Genomic DNA, 8,086 nt, shown 5'->3' with positions numbered 1-8,086 from the left:
TAATAGAATTATTGATCTCATAATTATCTTATAAAATTTAAATATATTAATTATCTGACCCTCGTTCGTATAATAAATCATAAAAATTTTAAATTTTGATAACTAATAATCATAAAATTTGTCAAAGATGATAAAAAAATATTACTAATAATATTATAATGATTTCTTAGAAGAGTAGCAAAAGTTTGAGATGTTGGGTCGAAGTTGATAGAATTGCACTCGAAAATGAATTAAGATATGTTTATTTATAAAAAAAAATATTAAAAAAATAAATTTCAATGGAGTTGAAGGGCAAAGGAGGAGGTCCGACATTAGAGGTAATTTGGGGATATATGTCTAGACCGGATCAAAATCAAACTAGATCACTTTAACAAATAAATAAATAAATAAATTATAAATTCCGCATTAGTCTCGATGTCATTTAATGGAAAGACTGAAGGCTTTTAGAAATATAGGGATAAGTAAAAACAATTATGAGAGGCATCCTCTAGAAAGAAAAAGACCCCAATAGTGAAAATTTTTCCCAATAAATTACCTAAAAATAATAATACAAGATAAGTTAATTACTATGCGGGAAAGGAGAGACTTGTGCGGTAAGTCTGTATGATCGCCGAGTCCAAAGACCGGTGGGGGCCGTTACGTTCGTGATCTGCGGACCTATCTCCTCTCTTGATCCTTCATATCAACGGTCGTGATCTGTTTGATCAAAAAGGATCTACAGCCCCTATCCACGGTGGTTCCCGCCAATAGAATGATTATAAAATCCCTAACCAGCTGTTGCTACTTTCGTGGCGGTCAGCTCCCTCCTCCACCGCAACCCCTAATCCTTCGCGCCGGAGAGATGGAAAGCATCGTCAAATCGAAGGCCTCCTGCGGTGGAACCCCCTGCGGGGCGGGAAACCTTGTCCTCATCCTCGACTACGGCTCCCAGTACACGCACCTCATCACCCGCCGAATCCGGCTCCATCGCCAAGCTGAGGCCTCGCGCCGTCGTCCTCTCCGGCGGCCCCCACTCCGTCCACGTCGCCGGAGCTCCCTCGTTCCCCGACGGATTCATCGAGTACGCTGAGGAGAACGGCGTGTTCGTGCTCGGCATCTGCTACGGGATGCAGTTGATCGTCCAGAAGCTCGGGGGAAAGGTCGCCGTCGGGTAGAGGCAGGAGTATGGTAAGATGGAGATAGCGGTGGCCGAGGGCGAGTGGGGACTTTATGGGTCGGAGGCCATCGGTGGGCATCAGACCGTGTGGATGAGCCACGGCGATGAGGCAGTGAAGTTGCCGAAGGGTTTCTCAGTGGTCGCGAGGAGCCTGCAGGGATCAGTGGCGGCGATCGAGAATCACTCTAGAAGGATTTATGGTCTTCAGTATCATCCAGAGGTAATCTTTCGAAGTCGTTCTCTGGTTTATTACTCTCTGTAGCTATTTTGTATAGATTGTCATAGAAATTCCTTTCATAGGTCAAGTAATTTGGATCTGCTTCGGTTTAATGAGGAGGACTTGCATTATGATTCTAGCAGGCTATGGGTCTGCACTGGAAAATACTTATGACCAAAAAAAGTGGCTTCTGCTGTGAAATATTGCTATGAACATTAACATATACTCCTGTTTTGGAACTTAGGTCATGTCAGAGAACAAGGAAAACTATGAATTGATTATCTTTGGGTTCGTACATAAGTAACACTGTGTTTAATTAGGCATAATTTGTTTTCATTGCGGCTTCTATCTGCTTTAAGTATGATACGGTATATAATTGAATTTGACCCTTCATTTTACTTGCATCCTATTTCGTAAGGTATTGTCGCCTCTCCCTGACCAGAGGCATCAAAAGAATCATAGACTTCTGTATGATTTTTCTAATTGCTTCTTATTGTGTCATAACATATAAGTCTTGCTACCATGAGTTTTTGATAGATTGTGACTTGTGTTTTGCTCCATTAATTCAGTCATGTAATTTGTTCTTGTTGGTAAGGTTTCCATGTTCAGAATCATTTTGATTTTAACCTTTTACACAAAATATGGTGTATTTTGTCTCATCAATTTAACTTCAATTGAGCGATAGGACAGAACCAAAAAAGAAAAAAAGGCAAGGCAATGTAAGCAGACATTCGTCTTATCCTGTTCTGTAGAGCTAAGATTTTGACGTAGATTCAGTTTTTAATTGCTCCTCTCTTAACTGATTAACGTAACTTTTCTACTAATCTTCTAATGTAACTTTGAGTGAAAACTATCTTCTAACATAATTTTGAGTGAAGAATTTGTAAAAGAAGCTTCTCCCTATATCTACTTGGATCGAGCTGACAAGACTATCGTGTTTATTATTTATGTCCTTGGTAAAAGCAATTTTTTTGTTTTTATTTCATTTCTCTCAACAGTTATCAGATGATCCAATTTCAAAAACTCTGCCTGATTGCATATCAGTTTTTACTGAGTTAAACTCACCAATGGTGATGATCTACAAAAATCCATCTTGAAGGTGCATTATGTTGCTGTTGGTAATTGGTATATGCTAATTTGTTTAGAGAATTCATTCCTATAATGTCTGGCCTTCCTCATGACTTTTCTAGTTGTTTGGTGTACATTCCACAATTAGTGAGGAATTATACATAGAACTTCATCAGCCCAGCAGACTGATAGCAATGCAGTCCATGATCTTTGGTGTTGGATACTAATAGCACTCTTACATTGCTTTGTTTCTTTCAATCTGCTTGTAGGTGACTCATTCGACACAAGGAATGGAGACACTGTGGCATTTTCTTTTGGACGTTTGTGGGATCACTGCAGATTGGAAGATGCAAGGTGTACTTGAGGAAGAAATTAAGATCATCAAAGGCGTGGTAGGACCTGATGAGCATGTGATTTGTGCACTATCTGGAGGAGTGGATTCCACTGACGCTGCCACTTTTGTTCACAAGGTAATTGGAAACAGGCTTCATTGTGTTTTTGTTGACAATGGCCTATTAAGGCTACATGTTTTCTTAGTGTCGCTGCACAGTAGAAAATAAATACTATTTTTTTAATCTCCTCCAACTAAACAGCAAGAGTGAACTTTCCTTGCTCTAGGTATAAGGAAAGAGAGCGAATCATGTCAACTTTTCAGAGTAATCTACATTTACCAGTCACTTATATTGATGCTTCTGAGCAATTTCTTGGTAAGCTCAAAGGCATTAAAGACCCTGAGATGAAGAAGAAAATAATTGGTTGAGAGTTTATATGCATTTTTGATGATTTTGCTCAAGAGTTAGAGCAAAAATTGGGAAGAAGACCAGTGTTCTTGGTCCAGGGAACTCTCTATCCAGATGTAATAGAGTCCTGCCCACCACCTGGAAGTGGAATGACTCACTCTCACACAATTAAGAGCCATCATAATGTTGGGGGGCTTCCAAAGGATATGAAGCTAAAGCTTATTGAACCACTAAAATTCCTGTTTAAAGATGAGGTATAGGTTCCAAGTCCATGATGCACTTGTCATTAAACACATAAAAATGTTCTTACCTTTTGTCATCCAGCCTCAATTATGCTCCAATGCTGATTCCAATCTGCCACTCAATTTAAAGGTACAAAAACTGGGGAGTATTTTGAATGTCCCTGAATCATTTCTAAAGAGACCCATTCCCTGGACCTGACCTTGCTATTCGTGTACTGGGGGATGTCACAGAAGGAAATGCCTTCGAGATTCTCCACCAGGTTGCTTGTTATCTTTTTTTAGTTCATTCCCTAACATCAATTTGTTGTCAACATGGTTTTCACTTCAAACCTTTTCTGTAGGTGGATGAGATTTTTATTCAGTCAATCAAAGATGCTGGCCTCTATGATTCCATTTGGCAAGCTTTTGCTGTTTTTCTACCAGTACAATCAGTGGTGTTCAGGGAGACCAAAGAACACATTCTCATGTGGTTGTTCTTAGAGCAATTACTAGTGAAGATGGAATGACTGGAGACTGGTTAGTGTCAGTTTCCTCTTACAACCTTGTTTTTGGATTTATTAAACAGAAAGTGAGACTGGTAGCACTTGCAGATGTATTCAAGAGTAATAGAAAGTAATATGGCTGAGACTTGGGGTGAATTTTGTTGAGTACTGTTGATGCAACAGTTTTTGAACTTCATTTAAAACTTTAACCTAAAGGGTTAAAAATTTAGCAATCACGTGAAAATGAATATGTGGATAGGTTGGTGATGAACATGAGATTTTTTGCATGTGTTGTATTCAGGAGGTACATGGTCAATTTTCACATTATAGATATCTCAAAGGCAGGTTAGAATTATTCTAATTCATGATCTGGATGTAGATACAAGATATGCAATTTACTTTAGTTGATAATGTATATAAAACTGAATAACTGAAGGTGAAATCTGATGCACAATTTTAACAACCCGATGATGTACCTCAAACCCGGTATGTTGGTCATATTTATTTGTCCACTAGGTTATCGGTACACACACTAAGGTAAATCGGGTGGTACACTTGAACTGGGCTTGTATTGAATGATCCCACATACACGTCTGATACCACCTGGTATAGGGCAGTACATGCTCTATATCAGGTGGTTCATGTTTTATTTTTTTAGTTTTTTTCTTAATTTCGTACTCGGTAGACCAGTTCAGTACTGGTCCAAGCCCTGACCCATACAATATCGGTAAACGAAACTGCAAACCTTGCCTCAGTCTAATATGATATCGTGAGTGAGGATGTGCAACCTGGATCATAGTTCTAGAGGAGTTCTAAAAGAGATTTAGTGATTCTAGCAACTATATGCATGATTTCACAGCTAATAAGCTAATTGATGGTGATGATGTATTACTAGATGAAGTCATGGTGTTTCTAGAATAGTTTATTGTTTATGATGATTCATAATTCATGTCAATTAACGTTGACATAAATTATATGCTAAAATAGAGGATATGGTGAAGAATAGATTGTGAAAAGGAAGTATTGGGATTTAAATTTAGAATACATTTAGTTAATTGAGATGCTATTCACAAGCCACAAGTTATTCCTTATGAATGTCACTGGGGCATAGGTGTATGTTGAGGTACAGGATATGACCAACACAGTACAGAAACCATCTGCAAATGCACCAATGGAGATAGATCTTGATATTCCTGAGTTGGTGTTTAATTTTAGGAACTGAACATGATTAGTTCTTTGCTGGCTTCAACTTTTATATGCAAAAAATGCATGGTTCACCATCCTATCTGAACCTAGCAATATTTTTTCAATTTTCATTCAGTATTAGTTTTCTTTATGGCATTAACTCAGCTATATCTTCAATCAATTTGATGCATTTCTTTTCGTAGAGCAGCTTATGCAATTGTACATGTTGCTTTCAATCGGTGAACAGTAGCTATTTTAACAATTTCTTCTGTTGATATTTACATTAGCAACCCGATACTTGTTTGTGATAGGTTTTCCAGTTCTCCTTATCATGCACTTAATGGCATCCGGTAGAGATGGCTGGTTATTTAGCCATGCAATATCACTCATTGAATTTCTCCTTGGATATGGTCTTTGTAACTAACCTATGACATAAAAAAGGATGACTTCAATGCGTGATGTCTCTAAGGAGGCATTCTAGTGGTTAACGTGCACTGTACATAGTTATGAAGTCAGGAATTCTTTATTTTTTAAAGGACCATATAGTGCACTAGATGCTGCTAACATTAGGATCCAAGGATCGTACAGATAGGCAGCCTTGCAACTAGAGAGTTTTTCGTGGCTTGAGATCTGATCATCTACATTGCAATGGAATGATCAAGGAGGCTCACCCTCCTGAAAACATATAAAACACATTGATTACACTGGCATGCTTGAAACCTGAGCATCTACATTGCAAAGGAATAATCAGAGTCGCCCTCTTGAAAACATGTGTATCATAATAGGATATTAAGTAAACATTCATCTGCAAACCTGAAAACATATAAAATGCATTGATTACACTGACATGCTTGAGACTTTAGTAGCATCAACAAATATTGATGTATCAAGATTGGAAGATCACTATGAACACTGAAGGGTTCTTGGCCTGACAATGACCTAGTCCAAAGCGTGTGCTGTTGCTAACTGTGTTTCCAATTAAAAGGCCTTGATCTTCCTCAATCATAAAACCTGCAGAAAATTATATGTGGCAGCAGTTTAGTTGTATATTTTCACACACACACACACAAGATGTGTTGTGATTTTACATGCATAGTGCCGAAGCATTGTTGGGAGTGTTTGTAGCACTATTTCTGATTCATCTCGTAAGAGATTGATGTACTTTCGTGGTCAAAACGACAAGATTCTCGATCACTAAAAATATACATTTTGAAGATGCTGAGAAAGTCCGGGAAGGATATCTTAACCTTACCCTCTTTTATTTTCTTGCTAGCATGTTTCAGCAAATATATCAAAGTTGTATTCAAGTCTCATTGTATATCCAATCACTTGTCATGAATTCTCTACTGTGTTTTCTGATATTTTCCCTTCACATAAATCTCTTCTGGTACTATTTTGACCACAAGTTCCTTATTGATGTGGTTCGCAAGATCTGCGACAGCGTGCGTGGTGTAAATCGGGTCTGTCAGGATATTACATCAAAGCCACCGGGTACTGCTGAATGGGAATTACGTAAAATTGGCTGCTGGGTTGTTCGAAACGAACTCGTCAGACATTGCTGTTTATGAGGGCTAATCTTAAGCAAATTATATTATGCAGGCTGTTGCTTTTGTGGTCTCCGTTGCGGCGCAGGTTCGGCCTTGAGGAAGGTCCACGCCACATGTTGACTTATATATAATTTTTTTTTATAAACCATAAAAACAAATTTTAACATTGACTTTAGCTTTATGTAATTAATTTTCCAAAATTGTTTTCCATCATTGGATTTAATTAGAAATTTTGTCAATGTCTATGTATGTTAGTTTGATAACATCTCTGGGTGCATTGTTATCTTTTTATAAGTTTAAGAAGATGGTTATATGTTTTTTCTAATTTTAATTTACTATAAACAATATGCGCGACATTTTTGTTCTCATTGAAAACATGCATAAATACGAGCAAGGCTAATTACTGGTTAGTTACTTTTGGCGTTCATGTCCCTACACTTTAAAAAATCACATTGGCATCTTTAGTGACGAAAATGAAATATTTAGATTTTTTTTATTAACAGAAACATAAAAATAAAAGGTAAAAAGATAATTTTAACATTTGGCGAACTATGGTGTTGATGCCGATGCAATTGCTTAGTTGGCTTCGACGATGATAAGGTTTGTTCTCATCGCGACACCACCTGCCTCCACGAGGTGTTATCGATCTCATCGTTGATTGCCTTGTGTCACTTTGTATTTGTATCGGCGTCTATGGCGAAGATGGTAGTCGCCTCATCGTTGAACCATTGGGTGGATCCTAGCCTCGATCAGAAGCTGGTGTCACCGAAGCTTTTGTCGCTCCCTCTACTATCGCATCGGTTCTGGCACCACATATCGTTGAGCAGCCCTTTCTCTACTCTACATCTATGTCAACGTCAACGCAATTGTCGAGTGATGAAAGGGCTGCTCGGCATTTACATTTACATTAGCGACGTTGCTCGACAACTAAATCAGTGTCGACGTAGATGCGTTAGATGTTGTCTAGGCCATGTCAATGGCCAAGGAAATCCAACAACTCCGTCTAAGGGAAGCAAACTGTGGTGTCCACGACGGAGTGTTGCCTTCCAAGAGTCGTACAAGTCAAAGAGCCGAAACTGGTCAATGATGGATGTCTCCATCTGCAGCACAACATCGGGCACTGACCAGAGCTCGTCCATGTTGTCACTATCATGTAAGAGATCATTCGAGCAAAGGTCGAGTGTGGCCACAAACGTGTCAGGGGAGGCAACGAAGCACTTCTTGCACGTGATGAAGAGTTCCGAGTGGGACCGAATCAAAGGAGGGGGTGGGCAGAGGTGTCCTCAGCTACGTGGGGTGCGAGAGGGATTTAGCGATTATGAGGCGCTACTCCTAAGAGAATGAGATGGCAAAGGAGCGAGGAGATGAGGTCGACCATCTACATCAACGTCAACGTAATTTCCAAGCGACAACTACATTAGCATCAGCGCAAATGCAAAGTGATGTGAG

The 8,086-nt window shown here is 38.9% G+C and overlaps 1 pseudogene; it reads left to right on the top strand.

Annotated features, from left to right (window-relative positions):
* Window positions 1-464: 464 nt before the first annotated feature.
* LOC103985143 (uncharacterized) lies at window positions 465-6,876 on the top strand (annotated as a pseudogene).
* The last annotated feature ends 1,210 nt before the right edge of the window (window positions 6,877-8,086 follow it).

The sequence above is a fragment of the Musa acuminata genome, chromosome BXJ3-1, assembly GCF_036884655.1.
Source record: "Musa acuminata AAA Group cultivar baxijiao chromosome BXJ3-1, Cavendish_Baxijiao_AAA, whole genome shotgun sequence".
NCBI lineage: Eukaryota > Viridiplantae > Streptophyta > Magnoliopsida > Zingiberales > Musaceae > Musa > Musa acuminata.
The sequence above is the reverse complement of the archived record's forward strand: the minus strand, read 5'-3'. Positions and strand labels throughout refer to the sequence as shown.